The 24,122-nt window shown below is 48.4% G+C and overlaps 1 long non-coding RNA gene across 1 annotated transcript; it reads left to right on the top strand.

Annotated features, from left to right (window-relative positions):
• Nucleotides 1-5,655: 5,655 nt before the first annotated feature.
• Nucleotides 5,656-21,661, top strand: LOC132657938 (uncharacterized). The gene is made up of 2 exons (XR_009596745.1): nucleotides 5,656-5,785; nucleotides 21,224-21,661. It is a non-coding gene; the product is annotated as an uncharacterized LOC132657938 (long non-coding RNA).
• The last annotated feature ends 2,461 nt before the right edge of the window (nucleotides 21,662-24,122 follow it).

Below are 24,122 nucleotides of genomic sequence, written 5' to 3'. Positions count from 1 at the left end.
TGGGACCCTTGTGTTGAGAAAATCTATCGACACCATTTTTCCAGCAACACATCTTCACTGATGCCTCTGTGTCACTTTTAGGTAATTCTCACAATATTTCAAACTTTTTCTTTATGGTGACCTGTGATCAGGGGTCTTTCTTGTTACTCTTGGAATTGTCTGGAGTGCCATGAACTGCTAACTACAAGACAGAGAACTGTCTGTCGTGTGTTCTGACGCTCCACTGACCGGCTGGTCGCATCTCTCTTCCTCTCCGCGGGTCTCTCTATTCCCTGAGACCCAATCGTGTTGAAACTGGGCCAGTTTAATGACCCTACAACAACCTCTAAGCATTCAAGTGAAAGGAATAGTCACATGTCTCTCACTTTAAATCAAAAGCTAGAAATGATTACGATTAGTGAGGAAGGCGTGCCCAAAGCTAAGACAGACCAAAAGCTAGGCCTCCTGTGCCAGACAGTCAGCCAAGCTGTGAACGCAAAGGAAAAGTTCTTGAAGGAACTTAAAAGTGCTGCTCCAGTGAACACATGAATGATTAGGAAGCTGAATAGCCTTGCTGCCAATAAGGAGAATGTTTTAGAGGTCTAGATAGAAGATGAAACCAGCCACAACCTTCCCTTAAGGCAGAGCATAATCCAGAACAAGACCCTAACTCCCTTCAGTTCTCTGAAAGCTGAGAGAGGGGAGGAAGTTGCCGAAGAAAAGTTTGAGGGTAGCAGAGTTTGGCTCATGAGGTTTAAGGAAAGAAACTGTCTCTAGAACATAAAAATGCAAGGTGAAGGAGAAAATGCTGACGTAGAAGCTGCGGCAATTATCCAGATCTAGCTAAGAGAATTCATACTGTGTCTACACCAAACAACACATTTGCAGGGTGCACAAAACGGCTTCTGACTGGAAGAACGGGCCATCTAAGACTTTCGTAGCTAGAGAGGAGAAGTCAAGACCTGGCTTCAAAAACTTCAAAGGACAGGCTGACTCTCTTCTTGATGAGCTGATGCAGCTGATGACTTTAAGTTGAAGCCAACGCTAATTTACCATTTGGAAAATCTCGCAGCCCTTAAGAGCTGTGCCAAACCTACCCTGCCTGTGCCCTGTAACTGTCACAATTAAGCTGGGATGGCAGCACGTCTGTTTGCAACATGGTTTGCTGAATATTTTAAGCCCACTGCTGAGATCTACTGCTCAGAAAAAAAGACTTGTTTAAAAATATTACTGCTCATTGACAATGCATGCACCTGGTCACCCAAAATCTCTGACTGAGATGAACAACAAGATTAATGTTTTCCTGCCTGCTAACGTAGCATCCACTCTACAGCGCATGCATCAAGGAAGGCTTTGGATAGTCAGGTCTTCTTATTTAAGGCTATAGCTACCATAGATAGTGATTCTTTTGATGCATCTGGGCAAGGTCAGTTGAAAACATTCTGGGAAGGGTTCTCCATTCTAGATGTCATTAAGAACATTCATGATTCATGGAAAAAGTAAAAATATTGTCATTAATAGGAGTTTTGAAGAAGTTGATTCCAACCCACATGGATGACTTTGAGGGGTTCAAGACTTCAGTGGAAGAAGTAACTGCAGATATGGTGGAAACAGCAAGAGAGCTAGAATTATTAATAGGAGTGGAGCTGAAGATGTGGCTGAATTGCTGCACTCTCATGATAAAATCTGAATGGATGAGGAGTTGCTTCTTCTGGATGATGAAAGAAAGTGGTTTCCTGAGATGGTCTCTTCTCCTGGTGAAGATGCTGTGAGGATGGTTGAAATGACAATGAATGATTTAGACTATAACATAAGCTTAGTTGCTAAAGCAGCAACAGGGTTTGAGAGGATTGATTCTAATTTTGAAAGGTGTTATACTGTGGGTAAAATGCTATCAAACAGCATTGCTTGCTACAGAGAAGTCATTCATTAAAGGAAGAGTCAACTGAAGTGGCAAACTTCATTGTTGCCTTATTTTAAGGAATTGCCACAGCACCCTAACCTTCAGCAACCACCGCCCTGCTCAGTCGGCAGCCACCAACATGGAGGCAAGACTCCACCAATGAAAGGATTACATCTCCCTGAAGGCTCGGGTGTTGTTAACATTTTTTATCAATAAAGTATTTTTTAATTAAGGTTTATCATTTTTAGACAATGCTATTGCATACTTAATAGGCTACTGTATAGTGTAAATATAACTTTTGTATGCACTGGGAAACCCCCACATTCATATGACTCGCTTTATTGCAATATTCTCTTTTTTAAAAGATTTTTTGATGTGGACCATTTTTACAGTCTTTATTGAATTTGTTACAATATTGCTCCTGTTATATGTTTTGGTCTTTCGGTCACGGGGCATGTGAGATTTTAGTTCCCCAACCAGGGATTGAACCCGAACCCCCTGCTTTGGAAGGTGAAGTCTTAACCACTGAACCGCCAGGCAAGTCCCTGCAATCTTCTCTTTATTACAATGATCTGGAACCAGACTTTCAACATCTCTGAGATATGCCTTTATAAAAACAGGAGAAAACCAAGAACTTCACAAGAATATTCCAATAGCCAATAGCCAATAAATATAAAAAATAGTACTGAATCTCATCGATAATCAGGGAAATGAAAAAAATCAAAGTCACAATGATACTGGCTAAAATGTAAATTTGTGACAGCCGAGAACTGGCAAGGATGTGGAGCAACAGGAGCTCGCACACGCTGCCGATGAGACTGTAAAGTGGCGCAGTCACTCTCTGGAAAACAGCGTGAAATGCTGGTAGAGTTATATATACACGCACCCCGTGATCCAGCAAAACCCTCCCATCTGCTGACTCAACATAAATGTCTGTTTATATGAACCTAGAGACCTGTTCATGAGTGTTCCTAGCAGTTCTGTTCAAACAGCCCCAAACTGAGAACAACCCAAACGTCCATCAACAACACAATGGTCAATATACTGGGGTGTACTCAGACCGCGGAGTGTCATTCAGTAATGAGGACGAAGTGCAGTCCACATACCAGCCGGGGTGACTCGGCCACATAAGGTCCTGGGAAAGAAGCCAGGTACTCGTGAATACATATGACGTGACTTTATATGATGCAGAAAAACAGGTAGGTGTAGGTTATAAAAGTGGACAGAACAGTAAGACCTGACTATCATAAAACTCAGCGTAGTGGGCACCTTTGAACAGGAAGGAGGGGTGCCAATTGGGAGGGACCCAAGGGAGGGGCTTATGGGGAGCTAGAAATGTCCTATTTCTAGACCTGGATGTTTGCTTTTTGATAAATTATTGAGCTGCACACTTCAGTTTTGATGTGAGCTTTAGTCACACACAATATGGTTTCCTGGTGCCTGTTATATTTCACAACAAAAAGTTTAAAAGAAAAAATACTTCCAGGGCACCAGAGGGAAGGCCATTTGAAACAATCTAGCTCTGGAGGGAGGATCCCTGAGGCAGAAGAGCAGGGTGGTGTCAGTAAGAAACACAGATGGCATCTCTGAAGTCTTATTCCATCTAGGATGACTCTCATAAAGACTCTTCTAGCCAATGCAGAAGGCGCAGGTTCAATCCTTGGATCAGGAAGATCCCCTGGAGGAGGAAATGGAAACGCACTCCAGTGTTCTTGCCTGGGAAATCCCATGGGTAGAGGAGCCTGGCGGGCTACAATCCTTGGGGTCGCAAAGAGTCAGACATCACTGAGCACACAAGTGTCATATACCTTACCTGTCTTAGAATTAGAAACAGAACTCATGAGAGAGAGAGGGGCGATGCAGAGATGTACATTAGCATGTTTACAAACTGGAAAATAAATGCATATAGATTTCCAACTGAAAGTCAGCCACCCTGGCTGGCCTGTTTGGTAGAGATGATCAGCTGTCCAATTTTCGAGATGGAGTTTTGGGAAAGATGTATGAGTGGGATCTACAGTTCCAAGGTCGGGGTGAGATTTTACTTAAAGCATTTGTGGGGTATACAGCGTGCTGGAAGTTTTGTAACTATTTACTTTTGTGATAAAAACATTTAGGTGATGACTAAAAATACTTGTGTGTTGTAGGTAGCTTTCAAAATTCTTTCAGGGGCGATGCGAGCTCCCAGTGTGAAGACCCCTGTCTTGACAGGTGTACCAATAGACAGAGAGAGGCAAGCCAGGCCCTCCAGGGGAGGAAGAGCATGGGCAGAGGCCTGGAAGGGCAGCTGTGCTGGGAAGGAGCCGGGGGAGGAAGGAGAGTGGGGGTCTGGTCTCTGGGGGAGCCCCAAAGGGTCACTCCTGGGGACCTGCAGGAGGTAAGCAGGAAGAGGCCGAGGGACAGGGGAGGCAGAGCCCCGTGGGGTAAGCAGGAAGAAAATGCGAGGGGCTGGGAGCCTCTAAGGGAACAGGTGGTCAAGCAGGTGTAGGAGATAAAAGCAAAGAAAGGGGCCTCCCAGGCCCCCTGCTCTGTGTGGCCCCAGCTCTTGAAAAGATCCAACAGAACAGCCCCCCTCCCCTTCTCCACTCTTCAAGCGGCTGCCTTGAAAAGACCTTGTGCCCACCCCTCTGCCCCACTACCACCAGGGACTCCCAGCAACACTGGTCTCTCCTGACCAGATGTGGGGGGTGGCACACAGGGGAGGGAAGTGGAAGGCCATCCAGCCACCTAGCCCTGTGCCTGGGGACAGAAACCGCTGGGGGTGACTCTATCCTTCACATCTCTTTTTGGAAAACTGTTCACACAAAAGACAGTGGCTATAATTAAAAATTAAAATTTCAAATAATATCAATACTGGCAGAAAGATCAGAGACATTGTGCTCTCTGTGAGTCTCCACTGCAGCCAGTCTGCTATGTATTCTTGCTGCTGCTGCTGCTGCTGCTGCTGCTAAGTCGCTTCAGTCGTGTCCGACTCTGTGCGACCCCATAGACAGCAGCCCACCAGGCTCCCCCGTCCCTGGGATTCTCCAGGCAAGAACACTGGAGTGGGTTGCCATTTCCTTCTCCAATGCATGAAAGTGAAAAGTGAAAGTGAAGTCGTTCAGTTGTGTCCAACTCTTAGCGACCCCATGGACTGCAGCCCACCAGGCTCTTCCGTCCATGGGAGTTTCCAGGCAAGAGTACTGGAGTGGGGTGCTGCTACCGCTGGTCAAATTCTCCCCAAAAGAAAAATAGCCACATCTTTGGAATCAGTCAGTCAGGATGTGCATCCCAACTTGGTGACTGCTGTGTGACCTTGGACAAGTTCTTTACCTCTCTGAGTTGTATTTCCTCATCTGCTAAATGGAGATAGGTTGAGTACCAATTTCAGAATACTGATGCAATGCTCTGGGTCCTCCACAGCTTGAATCTCCACCCCTATCCCTCCTCCCCACCCCTATCCCCATCCCACCCTGACCAAAGTTGAAAGAGGTGGGTATGTCACCATGGGGAGGAAAGTGGAACACTCTGGATACTGTTCCTGGCCCACCCACACTCTCAGAGGGAGCTGAGGCCCCTGCACTAAGGAGCATGCATTCTAGTGAACAAGACAGACAAGAAGCCAGTGGGATCCATGGAACGAGGGAAAATAAATCAACAGGAAGTATGGGTGGCCTCTCCAGCCAGGCAGTCAGGGAAGGCCTCTCAGAGGAGGGGACCTTTGAGGGAAGCAGGAGGAAGCCACGTGGACATCTAAGGGAAGGCACACCAGGCAGAGGGCGTGCAAGGGAGGCGCCAGAAGGCGGCCCGGTGCAAACGCTGCGCCTGACACAGGTATCACCGAGGAAGGGAAGGCTCAGAAGAACGAAGAGCCTTGCTCAAGGCCACCGAGGAACTGAGTGGCTGAGATAAGAGTTTTCAACCCAGGTATTTCCAACCCCAGGGTCCTTGACCTTGAAGCCTCCCCAGCTGAATGCTGGCTGCCTAGCACCCCTCACCTTATCAAAAGGTCATAGTGCTCCTCTCCTCCCTGGAAGAGTGGGGGTGCAGGTGGGGGTGCAGGAGGGGTCTTGCTTAGTCAGCCCTGTGGTCCCCTCCTTCATGGCCAGTCCCTCCAGAACCCTGTCCCTCTGGTCACTGCTGTCCGAGCTGGACGCTGGGTGAGGGTTCTGGAACCACGCATCCCTCTGAACGGTCTGGCCACCCTTGGCCACCCTGGCAGAGACTGGGATTCCTGCATGGCCAGTGGTGTTTTTGCCACCTCCTAGGACTCGAACAGCTGAGTGTGCAGAGCCATCTTTGACTTGGGCTTCCCGCCAGTTGTGGGCCATTCTCTGGCCTCAGGCGCCCTAATTGAGGACTAGGGTCACTGTTCAATACTAACGAGCAAATTAATGAGTGAAGACGGAGTGACTGAAGTAATGAAAGGGATGTGCAAGCAGAGGAGAGTGCTGGCAGGCAGGAGGCTCCAGGGAGGTCAGGGTGGGAGGCCGGTGGGGGGGTGGGGCACGCTACAAAGGGCCTTACTCAGCTGGGCGTCCTTTAACCCCACCCCGAGTCTCCTATGCCCAACAGTGAAATGGGCCCATTATGGACTCTGCGAGCGGCAAACGCCTCTCTCTCCTCCCGACTTAGTTCTGGCCGCTGGCTCTGAAGGCCCCTGGCCACACTTGAACTCGAAAATGCAGGAGGGGAGCCGCAGGGATGAACAGCTCCTGCACACCCCCAGCCTGAGGGTTGGCACTTCCGGCCTCTCAGCAGCCCTCACGGTGGGTGCTGGACCTGGCGTCCCAGCGGAAGGATACACGGTGGGTCGGGGGGATGTCGGGGTCCCTCCTGGGAGTGCCTCCTGGGAGTCCTACTGCGGCGGCCCTGGGGTGCACCAACCCCCGCCCCTCCCCGAGGGCAGGGCCTCTGTGGCCACAGATCTTTCCCCAGGCGAAGCTCATCCTGACTGGTCTCTATGAATCTCTTCCGACCTTCAGCCCGACTGTGGAGGTGGGAAAGGCGGGGGCGATATTTCAGGACCCATCACATTGCTATTTTTAGGAACCGAGCGGCATGTACCTGTCCCCCATCCCCGCCTCCGCCACCGGGAGCAGAAGCTCAGATAAACATCCGTTCACCCCAAATAATTCCTTAAATAAAGCAGCAGCTACATTTCGGCATCCCCTGTACTGGAAATATATGCTCCTTAGATTTTTAATATCACATGCAGTCTGCATAATTTTAGCCCAAGTGCATCAGCTGTTGACTGCTTTATTATGTGAGTCACTGTTTGGGGTGTGAGGATAATGGGAAGAGACTGGCGGGCTCAGTGGGTGTGGGGCCCTGGTGCTCAGGCCTGGTGGTCTGTAGGAGAGGCCTGGGTTCTCATCCTCCCGGGAAGGGGCAGCAATCATGGTGAGGCCAAGGACCTCCTGAGCTGGGCTTCCTCAGTCCGTTCTGCTCCCAGTAGGCAGAGTCCTCACCCTGCCGCGTGCCCTGGTTGAACCCTCCTGTGGAGTCCCCTCCCGTGGATAAAGGCTCACCCCCTGACCTGCCCACAAGGCCCTCCCTGATCTGGCTCCTGTGGACCTTGCGCAACCACCTGGCATCAGGCTGGCCTGTGTTCTCCAAGCTCTTTAAGTGCTCTGAGCGTCACCTAGCTTCAGGGCCTTTGCACCTGTGGTTCATCCCACCTGGAACCTTTCTTCCCAGACTCCAAGTGGCTTCATCTCATCATGCAGGTCTCAGCTCCTGTCCTGTCCTCAGGAAAGTCCCTGAGACCTTGACCGTCTTGACTAGTGGGGCTTAGTCTTCCTGCCCCTCTTCTCTCAGGATCAGGTTATCTCAGCCTTCTATTTTTTTCAAATTTATGCACTTAAAATGTTTTTAATTAATTTATTTTTAATTGAAAGATAATTGCCTTACAATAGTGTATTGGTTTCTGCCATGCATCAGCATGAATCAGTCACAGGTATACATATGTCCCCTCCCTCCTGACCCTCCCTCCCACCCTCTAGGTTGTCACAGAGCCCCAGTTTGAGCTCCGTGAGCCACACAGCGAATTGCCACTGGCTGTCTATTTAACATATGGTGGTGTATACGTTTCCATGCTGTCAGCCTTATGTTTCATTGTCTTCAAAGACTTTATGTAATTCAGATAGGGTTACTTGTTTGTCATCTTTTCCCTCTGAAAGGCCAGCAATACAGGAACAAGAATCTCATCTGACTTGTTCACCGCTGTACCTTCAGATGTGAAATATAGACGGTACTCAATAAATCGCTGTTGAACCAATGAATGAACCCTCAGCAATGCTACTGCTATTTCTCCCATGTTATATTTAACAGGGAGAAGGCAATGGCACCCCACTCCAGTACTCTTGCCTGGAAAATCCCATGGACGGAGGAGCCTGGTGAGTTGCAGTCCATGGGGTTTCGAAGAGTAGGACATGACTGAGCGACTTCACTTTCACTTTTCACTTTCATGCACTGGAGAAGGAAATGGCAACCCACTCCATGTTCTTGCCTGGAGAATCCCTGGCACGGGGGAGCCTGGTGGGCTGCTGTCTGTGGGGTCACACAGAGTCGGACACGACTGAAGCGACTTAGCAGCAGCAGCAGCATATTTAATAGATGAAGAAACTGAGACCCAGAGAAGTTAAGCGACTTGTCCAAGGCCACACAGCCTGTGCTTGGGCATCCCCCTGGGCCCATGAGCCCTGCAGCAGGTCTGGAGCTGAGACCCCCCCCCCACAGAGCCCAGACCCTCCTTCCCTGCTCAGCGAACAAACCTTGAGGGACATACAGTGAAAGGCTGAGGAAAGTCTGCCTAATTAACCAGTGCGGGGGCTGCCAAGCAGAGAGGGTGGGCCTTTGATCACAGCCCTCAGGACAGGAACTCCACCCATAAGGATGCCTGTGTTATTGACTGGCAGCACCGGCAAGCAGCTCCCCAGAGTTTGCTGTCATCAAGCCAGGTTATTACAGGGCTTACTGTCACCATAAAGGGCCTTGAAATGAACGTGACGGGAAGAGACCCTTTTGGAAATTTCCAACTCCCAAAACCTTTCACCAGCTTAGAGGGAAGGGAGTCATGCTTACTGGGATCCTTTGTTTTCATTGTTCAGTGGCTCAGTCGTGTCTGACTTTTTGCAACCCAATGGACTGCAGCACCCCAGGCCTCCCTGTCCTTCACCATCTCCCTGAGTTGGCTCAAACTCACATCCATTGAGTCAATGATGCCATCCAACCATCTCATCCTCTGTCACCCCCTTCTCCTTCCCTCAATCTCTCCCAGTATCAGGGTCTTTTCCCATGAGTTGGCTCTTTGAATTGGGCGGCCAAAGTATTGGAACTTCAGTCCCAGCATGAGTCCTTCCAGTGGATATTCAGGGTTGATTTCCTTTAGGATTAACTGGGCTCCTACTGGGTGTCAAATGCCACACTAGGTGCTTTCCTTACGCTTTCCCATCAAATCCTTCCTGCCAACACGGGAGTCAAGTACTGGTGCCATGGTGCTCCAAACACGAGATGCTGTCCATCATAAGAAGCATTTTAATTTCAGATACGCTGAAATGTGAACAGGCGTGACTTGTAGAATCTGTGAAACCTGGAGTTGCTTCATTGTTGGAAAAGACTGATGCTGGGAGGGATTGGGGGCAGGAGGAGAAGGGGACGACAGAGGATGAGATGGCTGGATGGCATCACTGACTCGATGACGCGAGTCTGAGTGAACTCCGAGAGTTGGTGATGGACAGGGAGGCCTGGCGTGCTGCGATTCATGGGGTCGCAAAGAGTCAGACACGACTGAGCGACTGAACTGAGCTAACAAACAAAGACACCCAGGTTCAGAGGGGACCAGTATGATCAGTCAGGGTTCTCCAAACTGCTTGGTCTGGTTCCCTAACCTCTCCACCATGCATCCAGCGGCCAAGCCTCTCTGCTGTACCTTCTACCTGGAACATCCTTCCTGGTCGCCGCCCCACTTCAGCCTGGTGAGCTGCATAGCCCAGACGTGACCCCCCTTTGACTCTCCCTGGCTTTGGCACTCTGTGGATGAGTCTCTTTTGGCAGCTTGATCTGGAAAGCAGTTTATTGGTTCTTCCAGGACTCCCCATCATCTGTCAGAAGTCACATAGGGAGAGTCACCTGAGGGGCTCTGTTCCTCTGTGTCACGGATGTAAGAACCATGAGGGGCAGTGGTCTGAAATGCAGAGTCCCGACCCTTGACCTTAGAATTCCTGATCGGCTAGGTCTGGGTGAGGCTCTGCAATCTGGGCTTCTACAGCCCCACCCTGTGATTCCTTTGTGGGAGGCTTTGCAAGTCACTGCCTTAAGCTTTAGAGTCTGAAGTCATTTGGACTAGCACTAAGGCCCCCAGGAGTCTGCCCCATGAACTGAGCAATCAGGGCCTTTCTGGATATAAAGTGGGAAAGCAGTACAACATTAAGCACAGCGGCCCCAAACATTTATTTCTATATTACACCATCCCACCCAGGCTGACCTACCTGTTTATTCCCACTGGAATCAAAGCATAGCCCTCCTAAATCAACTGCACTTTGATAAGAAAAAATAAAAAAGTCATGAGGATGTAAGGTACAGCATCAAGAATGTAGTCAATAAAACTGTAATAACTTTGCATGGTGACAGATGGTTACTAGACTTATGGTGATGATTTTGTCATGGATTTGAACATCAAATCACTATATTGTACACCTGAAACTTGCTGTACAAGTTTCATTACGTTGTACACCTGGGCTTCCCAGGTGGCACTAGTATTAAAGAACCCTCTGCCAAGGCAGGAAACATAAGAGACGTGGGTTTGATCCCCAGGTCGGAAGATCCCCTGGAGGAGGGAGTGGGAAACCACTCCAGTATTCTTGCCTGGAGAATCCCATGGACAGAGGAGCCTGGTGGGCTGCAGTCCATACAGTCACTAAGGGTCAGACACGACTGAAGCAACTTAGCAAGCAGGCACACACCCCTGAAACTAACATAATATTGCATGTCAACTAAAATTCTTTGCAGTCAAAGATGGAGAAGCTCTATACAGTCGGCAAAAACAAGACCGGGAGCTGACTGTGTCTCAGATCATGAACTCCTTATTGCCAGATTCAAACTGAAATTGAAGAAAGTGGGGAAAACCACTAGACCATTCAGGTATGACCTAAATAAAATCCCTTATGACTATGCAGTAGAAGTGAGAAATAGATTTAAGGGACTAGATCTGATAGACAGAGTGGCTGATGAACTATGGACAGAGGTTTGTGACATTGCACAGGAGACAGGGATCAAGACCATCCTCATGGAAAAGAAATGCAAAAAAGCAAAATGGCTGTCTGTGGAGGACTTACAAATAGCTGTGAAAAAGAAGAGAAGTGAAGAGCAAAGGAGAAAAGGAAAGATATAAGTATCTGAATGCAGAGTTCCAAAGAATAGCAAGAAGAGATAAGAAAGCATTCTTCAGTGATCAATGCAAAGAAATAGAGGAAAACAATAGAATGGGAAAGACTAGAGATCTCTTTAAGAAAATTAGAGATACCAAGGGAACATTTCATGCAAAGATGGGCTCCATAAAGGACAGAAATGGTATGGACCTAACAGAAACGGAGATATTAAGAAGAGGTGACAAGAATACACAGAAGAACTGTACACGACCCAGATAATCACGATGGTGTGGTCGCTCACCTAGAGCCAGACATCCTGGAATGTGAAATCAAGTGGGCCTTAGGAAGAATCACTACAAACAAAGCTAGTAGAGGTGATGGAATTCACCGATGCTGTGAAAGTGCTGCACTCAATTTGTCAGCAATTTGGAAAACTGAGCAGTGGCCACAGGACTGGAAAATGTCAATTTTCATTCCAATCCCAAAGAAAGGCAATGCCAAAGAATGCTCCAACTACCGCACAATTACACTCATCTCACATGCTAGTAAAGTAATGCTGAAAATTCTCCAAGCCAGGCTTCAGCAATATGTGAACCGTGAACTTCCGGATGTTCAAGCTGGTTTTAGAAAAGGCAGAGGAACCAGAGATCAAATTGCCAACATCAGTTGGATCATCAAAAAAGCAAGAGAGTTCCAGAAAAACATCTATTTCTGCTTTATTGACTATGCCAAAGCCTTTGATTGTGTGGATCACAATAAACTGTGGAAAATTCTGAAAGAGATGGGAATACCTGACCACCTGACCTGCCTCTTGAGAAACCTATATACAGGTCAGGAAGCAACAGTTAGAACTGGACATGGAACAACAGACTGGTTCCAAATAGGAAAAGGAGTACATCAAGGCTGTATATTGTCACCCTGCTTATTTAACTTCTATGCAGAGTACATCATGAGAAACACTGGGCTGGATGAAGCACAAGCTGGAATCAAGATTGCTGGAGAAATATCAATAACCTCAGATATGCAGATGACAGCACCCTTATGGCAGAAAGTGAAGAAGAACTAAAGCGCCTCTTGATGAAAGTGAAAGAGGAGAGTGGAAAAGTTGGCTTAAAGCTCAACATTCAGGAAACGAAGATCATGGCATCTGGTCCCATCACTTCATGGGAAATAGATGGGGAAACAGTGTCAGACTTTATCTTTTTGGGCTCCAAAATCACTGCAGATGGTGATTGCAGCCATGAAATTAAAAGACACTTTTTTTAGGAAGGAAAGTTATGACCAACCTAGACAGCATATTATAAAGCAGATACATTACTTTGCCAACACAGGTCCGTCTAGTTAAGGCTATAGTTTTTCCAGTGGTCATGTGTGGATGTGAGAGTTGGACTATGAAGAAAGCTGAGTGCCAAAGAATTGATGCTTTTGAACTGTGGTGTTGGAGAAGACTCTTGAGAGTCCCTTGGGCGGCAAGGAGATCCAACCAGTCTGTCCTAAAAGAGATCAGTCCTGGGTGTTCATTGGAAGGACTGATGTTGAAGCTGCAACTCCAATACTTCGGCCACCTGATGCAAAGAGCTGACTCATTTGAAAAGATCCTGATGCTGGGGAAGATTGAAGGCAGAAGGAGAAGGGGACGGCAGAGGATGAGATGGTTGGATGGCATCACCGACTCAATGGACATGGATTTGGGTGAACTCCAGGAGTTGGTGATGGACAGGGAGGCCTGGCGTGCTGCAGTTCATGGGGTCATAAAAAGTCGGACACAACTGAGTGACTGAACTGAACTGAACTGAACTGAACAACTAAAACTGGAAAAAAAAAAAAAAAACCAACCTAGAAAAACACCTTATGCCTCCTATGTCCTCTTCGTTAGCGTTCTGCTGTTGCTGGGAGCGTGCTGGCTCCCCGGCACCCCGGCCTCTCAGGGTGCCCAGGTAAAGGTGTGCCTATGCACTGCTGTATGTTCGTGAGGGTTGCCAGGAGATGACACCTTCCTGCAGAGGAGTGATGCTAATGCTGGCACTCTAGGCCTGGCGGCAAGCTGCTGGTAGGTGAGGGCTGACATTGCTTGTGTCGGTCCCTAGCACTTGGTATGTGGTCTATCAATGATTTATAGAAAAACGAAAGGACCCAGATCTCACTCCTGAGCTCTCCTATTTACAACTTTGCTTGATGTGTTTATGGCTTTTCAAACACTGCTTACCCAGCACGCAAGACTTCATAGGGTGAGTTTGAGACTGGCTGGGGAGAGCCCTGGGCCTGGGAGTTTTCTGGCTGCTCTAGATTAATAGGGAGGCGTGGAGGGGTTTTGAGCAGGCTGGCAGAGGGACTGGAGGACAGAGGGTGGAGTTATGCACCCCCATGAAGAAGCTGTTGCAATATTTTATCTAGTCATTTGTGGACTGCTTACTGGTGGATAAGGAAGCTCCCACAGCCCAGATACTCAGCAGTAACCAGGGGGCATCAGGCTGTGGTCAGGCGGGTATGTGGTTCCTTCATGCTCTTTCAGGATGTGCAAGTTTATAATTTGGCTATGGTGGGTCTTTGTTTCTATGCCTGGGCTTTCTCTAGTTGCGGCAAGTGGGGGCTACTCTTCGTTGCGGTTTTCAGGCTTCTCGTTGCAGTGGCTTCTCTTGTTGTGGAGCGTGGACTGTATGTTTGTGGGTTTCTGTAGCTGCAGCGTGTGGGCTCAGTAGTTGTGCTGCCTGGGCTTAGCTGCTCCGTGGCGTGTGGGATCTTCGAAGACAGGGATTGAAGCCATGTCCCCTGCATTGCAAGGCAGATTCTTAACCCCTGGACCACTAGTACAAGTTTATTTTACAATAAATGCCAAGGCCTAAAGAACTGGCCCACTAGGACGTTTCTTTATTCTTGTTCTGCTTCCTTGAAGCCAATGAATGACCTGGGGAATTTGATTGTCTGCTTCAAACCTCAGTTCCCAACTTTGTAAAGTGGGGACCAAAATAAAACCTGTCTCACAGGCTTGTTGGAATATCCCAAGGAGGAAACAGCTGTGTAGCCATGCCTAGAGTGTGAATAAGTGGCCTATGAGGGTTAGACGTGGGGGCTATATCCAAGACACCCTAGTAGAAAAAATGAGAGAGGTAGGCATTTCTACTAAGGCTCTCAATGAGCAGGAAGGACAGAGAGCAGAGCACCATTCAAGAAGGAGGTAGATTTTCCTAAAGACCATCCCGTGTGTTTGTTGCCCCAGTGCCTTATACCTTCCCAGTCAGCCTGATCAAAGCAGCACCTCCAAGCTTAGAGACAGTCACATGCAAACTAAAGCTGTCACATGCATTAACCTTTTCTCTTCATGGCACCTGGAGTGTCTTCCTCACAAATCTGCTGATGTCACACTTCTGCTTAAAACACTTAAATGGTTTCCTGTTATTTGGGATCAAACCCCAGTTTTCCCCTATGGTCCATTGAGCTCTTTATGACCTGACCTCTGCGCGTCTGACTTTACTCAGCTCTTTCGGTTCTGTCCATGCGATCTGCTCCTTCTAAGCCCCTGATCTGTTTCACCCTGTTTTCTTGTCCTGGAATCCTTCCCACCACTCCCTCTTCTCCTGGGCACAGTCTTCAGACTTCACGGAAGACTTGCCTTTATGCCTTCTCTCTCCCATCTTGCTCTGAGCATCCCACCTCTGCCACACAAATGCTTTTCCTTTGTGAAGCTTCTCAAGGGGACAAGTATGCATGTATTCATGAGGTTATTGACTTATTGCCTCCCTGCCAACACGGTCTATGACCACACAGTGTTGTCTTTAGGAAAATCTACCTCCTTCTTGAATGGTGCTCTGCTCTCTGTCCTTCCTGCTCATTGAGAGCCTTAGTAGAAATGCCTGCCTCTCTCATTCTTTCTACTAGGGTGTCTTGGGACACAGTCCCCACGTCTAACCCTCATAGGCCACTTATTCACACTCCAGGCATGGCTACACAGCTGTTCCTCCTTGGAATATTCCAACAAGCCTGGGAGACAGGTTTTATTTTGGTCCCCACTTTACAAAGGTGGGAACTGAGGTTTGAAGCTGAGACTAATCTATAGTTCAGTTCAGTTCAGTCACTCACTTGTGTCCAGCTCTTTGTGACCCCATGGACTGCAGCATGCCAGGCTTCCCTGTCCATCACTAACTCCTGGAACTTACTCAAACTCATGTCCATCGAGTCAGTGATGCCATCCAACCATCTCATCCTTTGTCATCCCCTTCTCCTCCTGCCTTCAATCTTCCCCAGCAACAGGGTCTTTTCCAATGAGTCAGTTCTTTGCATGAGGTGGCCAAAGTATTGGAGTTTCAGCTTTAGCATCAGTCCTTCTAATGAACACCCAGGACTGTTCTCCTTTAGAATGGACTGGTTGGATCTCCTTGCAGTCCAAGGGACTCTAAGAGTCTTCTCCAACACCACAGGTCAAAAGCATCAATTCTTTGGCGCTCAGCTTTCTTTATAGTTCAACTCTCACATCCACACATGACTACTGGAAAAACCATAGCTTTGACTAGACAGACCTTTGTTGGCAAAGTGAGCTCATACAGGGAAAGTGAGCTCATATAGGCAGCAACGGAATCATTTGTTCAGTGCTGCATCCCTGAGTCGGCACAGGGCCAGCATGTAGGAGGCACTCAATGAATGCTGGCTGGATGAATGAAGGAAAGGACAAATGGAGCGCAGAAATCATTAGACAGGAAGGACCCGCTATGTGCACAGAGCTGAGTTGTGCAGAGGGATTCAGAGGGATGAGAGGAGGCTGGGAAGAGACCAGACCTGGCTACCGGGGGCAGCAGTTTCCACAAAGGACTCACTCCACCTACTGAGCCCCAAGAGAAGGGGACTTCTCCCTCATATCTGAGTCAGGCAGCTTGGACCCACCTTCGTGGCCCACACACAGGTTGCTGTGTGGCCTGGGGAGTCCCGTGGCCTCTGTGGGCCTCAGAGCGCTCACCTGGTAGACCACCACACCTGCCTTCTGCCTTGGAGGTGAGCAGTTGGCGGCAGATGCTGACCCTGTGCCCAGCACACAGTATGCGCTCAATAAATACTCATCCCCTCTTCACTGCAAGTGTTTGTAATTTAATCCATCAGGAGAGCATGTTTCTCCCAGGATCTTTCTCTCTTCACATTAGCTGCTGTTGCTGCTGCTGCTAAGTCGCTTCAGTCGTGTCCGACTCTGTGCGACCCCATAGGCGGCAGCCCACCAGGCTCCCCCGTCCCTGGGATTCTCCAGGCAAGAACACTGGAGTGGGTTGCCATTTCCTTCTCCAATGCATGAAAGTGAAAAGTGAAAGGGAAGTCACTCAGTTGTGTCCGCCTCTTCATGACCCCATGGACTGCAGCCCACCAGGCTCCTCCGTCCATGGGATTTTCCAGGCAAGAGTACTGGAGTGGGGTGCCATTGCCTTCTCCATCACATTAGCTAGTAGGCTTTAAAAATCCCATTAACACCATATTTTAAAAAGCTGTGTTCTTGGGAGGAGGATGAAAAGGGAAGGCATTCCCTTGTGAATTTGATTTAGTGGGAAATGATGTTTGAGTCAGGAAATTATTGCTTGGGGTCCAATCCCATGAGCAGTGAAGAAGCCATGATGGGAGTGGCCAGTGGAGCGGGACCAGCTCAGGGACGGGCTGTGCAAGCACACACAGCACCTGCGGTTGCGCTGTTAGCATCGCCCTTTGCATTATCTGTGCCTTTAGGAGTCTCTGTGCAAAAATAGCTCTGAGGTCATAACAGGTTCCTGGGGGGACGCTTCGGGGGCGGGAGACACAGTGGGCGTGCGCCTGTGTCCCTGTGGGGAGGGCTGGGGGACTCTGTGTTTTACCTATGAAGTGCAAACCTCTTCTACCTGCAAGAAGCTGATAGAAAACCAAGGAGGGACCCACATGGAATGAGAATAAGCGAAGATTTGTTTTTCCACAGCTCGGGCGTGACCGTGAGTCAGCAGGCAGATCAGGAGGGGAAGGTTCCAGCTGGAGATGCTCAAAGCAGCCCTGGCTTCTCTGGGGGAGACTCGTGGGGGCTGGCCTCAGAGCCGGAGGGCACCTCTGGGCTCCTCCCATTTCCCCCAGCACGAGTCAGTTCATGTTGTAGAAAAGGGGCACCTTCTACATACCACGCGGTGTGGTGTGACAGCCACTTGGCATCTGCTGTCTGGTTTAATCCTCACAACAGCCCCGAGAGGCAGGGGATGCTATGCGCTTTTTTTGTTTGCTTTGTTTATAGATGAGGACACTGAGGCTCAGACAGGTTAGGTCATTTACCTAAGGGAGAACAGGGAGCCAGTGGTGGGGTTCGGGGGATTGTACAGACTGTCTGTGGACAAGTTGACTGTATGCAGCAAAGCCCTCAAAATGTGCCTGCTTTTGCCCCTGTTGCCCCACTTTGAGAAACTGAGGAACATAATCAGGCAAGGGCCACCACCTTTCAGCTCTGTGCACTTCCTGGGAAGTATTCTTCATCATGGTGAAAAATTAGAGGCTACATTTCAGCCATGAGGAATTTGTGAAATAAATGCTAGCAATGGAATATTATGCAGCCACTAAAAAAATAGATGCATGCTGTTTACCGATGTGGAAAACATTCAGAAATGGCAAGGCCGAGATTTGAATAGTATGTGAAATTTCTGGATTCTGGGATGGGCTCAGCCACTCATCAGCTGTGTGACATTGGGCCATAGGTTAACCCTCTGGGCCTCTGTTTCTTGATTTCAAAGTGGGGATAAATCAAGAATTACATGGCTTTTATAGGCCCATAAGAAGTAGGTGAGTTCAATCTGTGTAAGTACTTAGAATGGTACTTGGCCCAAGAAAACCACCTGGAAAGCATTAGCTATTAGATCCTTGGTTGGGAAATCTGGGGCCATTATTTTTAAAAATATTTTTTGTCCTTTACTCCCATAATTACATGTGTATTAAGCAGCTTGAAGTTGTCCCACAACTATCTTTAAAAATTTTTTTATCCTTTAAAAAATTTCTCTTTTCTCTTTGTGCTTCGTCTTCGGTAGTGCCTACTGGTGTCTCCGTGTTCACTAATCTTTTGCCATGGAGCCCATCCAGTGTAATGTCTCAGACATGGTAGTTTTCATCTCTAGAAGTCTGTCTTATATCTTCCAAGTCTCTGTTTAACTTTTTCAACCTATGGAATGCGGTTACAATAACTGTTTCAATGTCCTTGTCTGCTCATTCTTACACTCATGTCAGTTCTGGGTCAGCTTTTGTTGACTGACGCCTCTTACTATGGATCATATTCTCCTGCCTCTTTGCTTGCCTGGACATTTGTGATTTGATAGCAGACATGTGAATTTTACCTTGCTGGGAATAGATTATTTTTATATTCCTATGTTCTAGGGTGAAATTATTTAGAAGCCATTTCATCCTTTCAGGGCTTGCTTTTAAGATTTGTTAGCCTGGACTAGCTCTTGCCCGGAAAATCCCATGGACGGAGGAGCCTGGTGGGCTGCAGTCCATGGGGCTGCGAAGAGTCGGACACGACTGAGCGACTTGACTTTCAATTTTCACTTTCATGCATTGGAGAAGGAAATGGCAACCCACTCCAGTGTTCTTGCCTGGAGAATCCCAGGGATTGGGGAGCCTGGTGGGCTCCCGTCTGTGGGGTCGCACAGAGTTGGACATGACTGAAGCGACTTAGCAGCAGCAGCAGCAACAGCAGGCTGGACTAGAGCAGTGCTCAGGAATTAGGACTGGCTGTTCTACTAGTAAGGCAAGATCCTGCTACATATCGTGCAGGCACAATGCTCTGTGCACCGTGTCGTTTGCCAGTCTGGGTGGTGAGAACAGGCACTCTTCCTGCCCCAGTATAAATATCCACTGCTCCATCTAATCCTTTTGGATGGTTCTTTCCCCAGCTCAGAGATTAAAAGTTTACCACTTGTGAGTACTGGTCAACTCAGCTGAGTATGCAAGCAAGGCCTTCTGAGTTTCTCTGGATCTCTCTCTTTCTCTGGAGTACCTTCCCATCCAATACTCTCTGCTGGAAACTCTAGCCACCTGGGACACCCAGGGCTCTCAATTCGATCTCTTCAACTCAGAAGACCATCAGGATCTGCGTGGCTCCCACCCCTCCCTCTACCCCAGGCTGTGGTCTGGGAACTCTCAACGCAGTGGGCTTGTCCTTGTCTGTTTCCTGACACCCCAGGATCACTGCCGCCTCATGCCCAGAGTCTTGAGAACTGTTATTTTGTGTGTTGTGTCCTGTTTTGTTTGTTTCGGGTGGGAGGGTCAATCCAGATTCTGTTCTCTATTGTGGGCAGAAGTCCCTGCGTTGGCTGGCTGTGATTAACGACCATCATTAACCCCACGTTCTCATGCGTTTTTCAGGCTCAGGATCTTGGGCAGAAAGAGATTCAGAGAGGTTAACTGACTTGCCCAGATCGCACAGCTAGTAAGTGGTAGAGCCAGGATTGGCACCAGGCTTGGCTGAGCCAAAGTGCCTTCTCTCTACTACAACTATTGCCTCTGGGCAGACAGCTGGCCTGAGCCAGGGTGGCTGAGTAGCAGGAGGGTGGGAGGCCAGGCTTATGCTTCAAGCTTTGGGATTCACGATCACCAGCTTCGTGTTGGCCTGGGACTGAAGGCCAAGCTGAGGCAGCACAAGGCCCTTGCAGGCTCTGGAGCCCAGGCTCACTGTCCCGCCTACAGGCTCCATCCCCGGGACCTTGGCGGTGTGGGTGCTGGAGTGGGGCTGCCCAGTATAGGTCACAGGCAGGGGCGAGGGCAGCAGGAGGGGCCATGTGACAGCTACCCTCTCCCTCCCCTGTGGGAGAGGACCCCTTCAGGGCCCACATTCATCTGTGTATAGAAGGGTCAGCGGGTTTGCTGCCAAAGAGAGAGTGGAGAAGGGAAGATAAAGTGAATTTCCAAAGACCGATTTTATCTCTTAGCCATGGCCATCCTGCAAAAGACCCTCAAGTCTAGAAGGCAGGCATGCCTTCCAGCATCAGAGAATCTGTATCTAAAGAAACACCTGGGCAAGGGACCTTACTTCCCTGGCATCAGTTTCCTCCACTGTTAAATGGGAAATGTTTTCATTGTGATTCAAGGGTTAGATACAACTGCTTGTCAGGTATGTGACCTAGGTCTACCTCAGAGAAATTGCCTAGGAACCAGGAATGAAAGAATCCACCGGATGAATGGATGAATGAACGAACACGTGCAAGCGTATTTGATCGTGAAGCCATCCTGCCTCCTCAGCCCCAGGCCTGCAAACCTCAATTCCTCCCAAGAGAGGCCTAGGCTTTCCTGAGCCTGACCCTCCCTCCTGTAAACACCCTCCCATCCTCGCTTCTCAAAACCCATGCAAAAGAGACTGTTCACTAAATCCTCTGACCTCAAATCTGCCCCGGACACCCTACAGCAGGGGCCCAGCGGTGCCAGTCTTTACTTAGACTCAGTGGTTTTGCCAACTTCCCCTCAGGGCTCTGGAGCTGGGCGCCACTTTCCCTGTCATCACCATAAAATCTTTGTTTTGCTGCAAACGGATGCCATCAGAACTGCGATCCTCATTCTTGCAACTCGCTCTTGTTCCTCTTGGAACAGGTGAATCGGGGTGCCATTTCTCTGACTGAAATAGAGTGTTGTACCCATATGCAGAAAATGAAGAAAGGGAAACACAAAAAATAAAGAAAACTTTAAAAAGTCCTCCACAGTCTCAGAGAGAGTCCTGCTAACATTTCAGCACATATGTCCAGTCTTCAGAAATGTGCAGAATTACAATCTTGATGAATGTGTTTTTAAAAAGGTTTAAGGAAACCATTGTGTTCATTGGGTTCTTAAAACAAGAATACTGAAGTGATCTGCCATTCCCTTCTCCAGTGGCCCTCGTTTTGTCAGGCCCTGACTGGCAGGGAAAAGCCCTTCGGTCGCTCCACGTAGCTGGACACCCCGGCTTGTTGGAGGCCAGGGAAGCCTAGTGCTCTGGTTGTCCCCCTGCTGGTCCTCATTTAGAATGTAAACCTTCACCGTTTTTTTCTTCCAGTGGTCATGTATGGAAGTGAGAGCTGGGCCGTAAAGAAAGCCGAGCACCAAAGAATTGATGCTTTCGAACTGTGGTGTTGGAGAAGACTCTTGAGAGTTCCTTGGACCGCAAGGAGATCCAACCAGTCCATCCTAAAGGAGATCAACCCTGAGTATTTATTGGAAGAACTGATGCTGAAGTGCCAATACTTTGGTCATCTGATGTAAAGAGTCAACTCACTGGAAAAGACCCTGATGCTGGGAAAGATTGAGGGCAAGGGGAGAAGGGGGTGATAGAGGATGAGATGGTTGGATGGCTTCATAGACTCAGTGGACATGAGTCTGAGCAAAGGGAAACCTGGTGTGCTGCAGTTCAGGGGGTCACAAAGAGTTGGACACTTAGTGACTGAAAAACAATAAGGAAAGCATGCTGCTAATAAAGTCTCTACAGTGGCAAGAGTTCACAGTGAAGAGTGAACTTCCATCCCTGCCCAGGGCCCCTCTTTACTCTCCTTAGAGATAACATGCTACGTTTTCTTGGAGAGACTTCCAGACAAACTGTGGTGATAGAAGGGGGTGTGTGTGTGTGTGTGTGTGTGTGTGTGTGTGTGTGTGTGTGTGCACATGAGTGTGAGCATACATACGTGTGTCTGATATCAGAATGCACCTAGTGTTCTGTAAATGCTTCTTCACTCAGCCTCCCTCCGGCGTGTGGTCCCATGTCAATCCGTCAATACTTCTCACGCACTATTCTATCTGATGGCTGCACTTATATAGGAACCGATTTCCAATTGTTGGGCGTGTCAGTTGTTATCAATTGTAAACCATCTTGACCACCCAGTGTGTCAAACTGGTAAGTGTTAGTCTGTCTCGGGGAGAGAAAGACCCTGATTTGCAGTGCTTGCCCATTTCTGTAGTGTAAATATTCCCATTCCTCTGTGGCTGATTTCAAGCAATTGAAGACCTCAAGTCGGTACGGTCCTCAGAATCCAGTGCTGGCAGCTTCCAGCATGCCAGAGTCCCACTGCTCCCTTTGGGGACCACTTTGGTGCATATTCTGAATTCTTTCCTTTGAATAAATTCCCCAGAGTGAAATGGCTGTCAAAGCGTATGCTCAATCCCAAAGCTGTGAGTGAGCAATACTGAATTGCCCTCCAGAAAGATGTTATCGATGCGTGCTCCCGCAGCCTAGTGTGAGGGATCCCTGCTCATCTCACCCCGCCCCTCCAACCATGCCTGTTATCATGTCTTTTCATCTTGCCCATCTGATAGAATACTCATAGCTCATTGCTGTTTTCATTTGCATTGTTTTGGGTAAATAATTTTTTTAAGCTTATAGTTAAGTGAAATTTTATTGGGGCAACTTTCAAAACATTTCACAAAGCCTCTGGGGATTATCAGTGTCTGAGAAGCAATTTGGGGACGTGGCTTTTGTGCATGGCTTGGTTTATGGATGAGACCAAATAGGAGATCCAGTCACTCACCAAACAGCATCAAAGCCCTGCCCAGAAGGTTCCTTGCTTGCTGTGTTGCTCAACCTCATCCTGTCCCAGTCACTCCTCACCCTCATCCCTCCCCCCTCCTACCTTTGTCTCAGGCAAATATGCCTGGAAATACCACAGCATACACTCAGGGTGCCATGGGGACAGGTGCCAACTAAGACCTGTGCTCTGGGAAGGTGGATGTAGGCAGTACGAAGTATCTGAGACGCTTTGCAAATAAAAGAGGTGCTTTTATTAGCGAGGTGGAGAGGGAGCTGTGTGGCCTTAGACAAGTTATGTTACCTCTCTGAACTCAGCGTCCGCATCTGCAAAATGGGCTGGGGGGACGAAGTGGGAATAGCATGGCCTATGCAAAGCCGTGGTGAGAGTTAAATGAGCAAATGCATTTGAAGTGCTTAGCACAGGGTCTGGCATCTAGTAGGTGTGCAACAAACCACAGTCATCATTGTTGTCATCCTTTGATCACACTGTCAGAGTGCTTTGTAAACCATAAAGTAACATAGTACTGTTATGACCCTCTGTGTTTCTTCTAGCCCCTCTGCTCTGATCAGGAAGGTCACCATAGACCTCACACATCCTGCTCCAAAGCCAATCTTCTCTGGAACAGATGGGACCCCTTTGGATTCTTTGAACCTAGTGCCTTCATTTGACCAAACAGGACTTTTCTTAGAGCAGAGCTCAAGTCTTTCTCAAGGACCTTCCACCAAAACGTCCTTTTTGCCTTTGCTTGGGCGGGGACAAAAGTGTCTTAATGGAGCTCTTGCCTCCTGTCTCCTCCAGCCGATTCGTCCTGCCCAAGATGACTTCATGAGGCTCTCAGACACAGCCTTTAACCCATCCATTCATACATATATCCATCCCTCTATCCCTCCATCCATCCAGCCAACAAATTGATTGTGCATGCCTATTTTCAGCTACAACACAGAATCACAGAAATCCAGTCAGTTGCCAGGGGTCTAATTTCAAGCAAATTTAAACGACAAAAACGAGTTTTACCCTACTCATCTCGCCAGTTTCATCTGCTACCAATCTCCTCTCTCATCCACCGTGTTCCAGCAACACATTCAAGCGACAGCCCCTGGGACACTCTCTGCCATGTCCCTGCTCAGGGCCTTGGCCCATGCTGTTCCCTTGACCTGGAGGGCTTTCGGCTCTCTACTTTGCCTGGCCAGTTTCTTCTCATCATTTAGTTTCCTGATTAAATGGTATTTCCTCCAGGGGCATTTGCATTGCCCTGCCTCAGTGGAAATCATGCCCCCTTCATTAAGCTTCATTCACAGTCTTATCCTAATATGTGAAAATGTGTTTTATCTGTGTTTTAACTTGTTTGATGTTTGTCTCTACTGGAAGATTGTAGGTTTATGAGGGTGGGGATCCTGCCTGCTGTGCTTATAGTGGTGAGACTGGAGCTTAGGACTG

This window comes from Ovis aries, chromosome 16, assembly GCF_016772045.2.
Source record: "Ovis aries strain OAR_USU_Benz2616 breed Rambouillet chromosome 16, ARS-UI_Ramb_v3.0, whole genome shotgun sequence".
NCBI lineage: Eukaryota > Metazoa > Chordata > Mammalia > Artiodactyla > Bovidae > Ovis > Ovis aries.
This window is presented reverse-complemented; position numbering and strand designations above follow the sequence as displayed.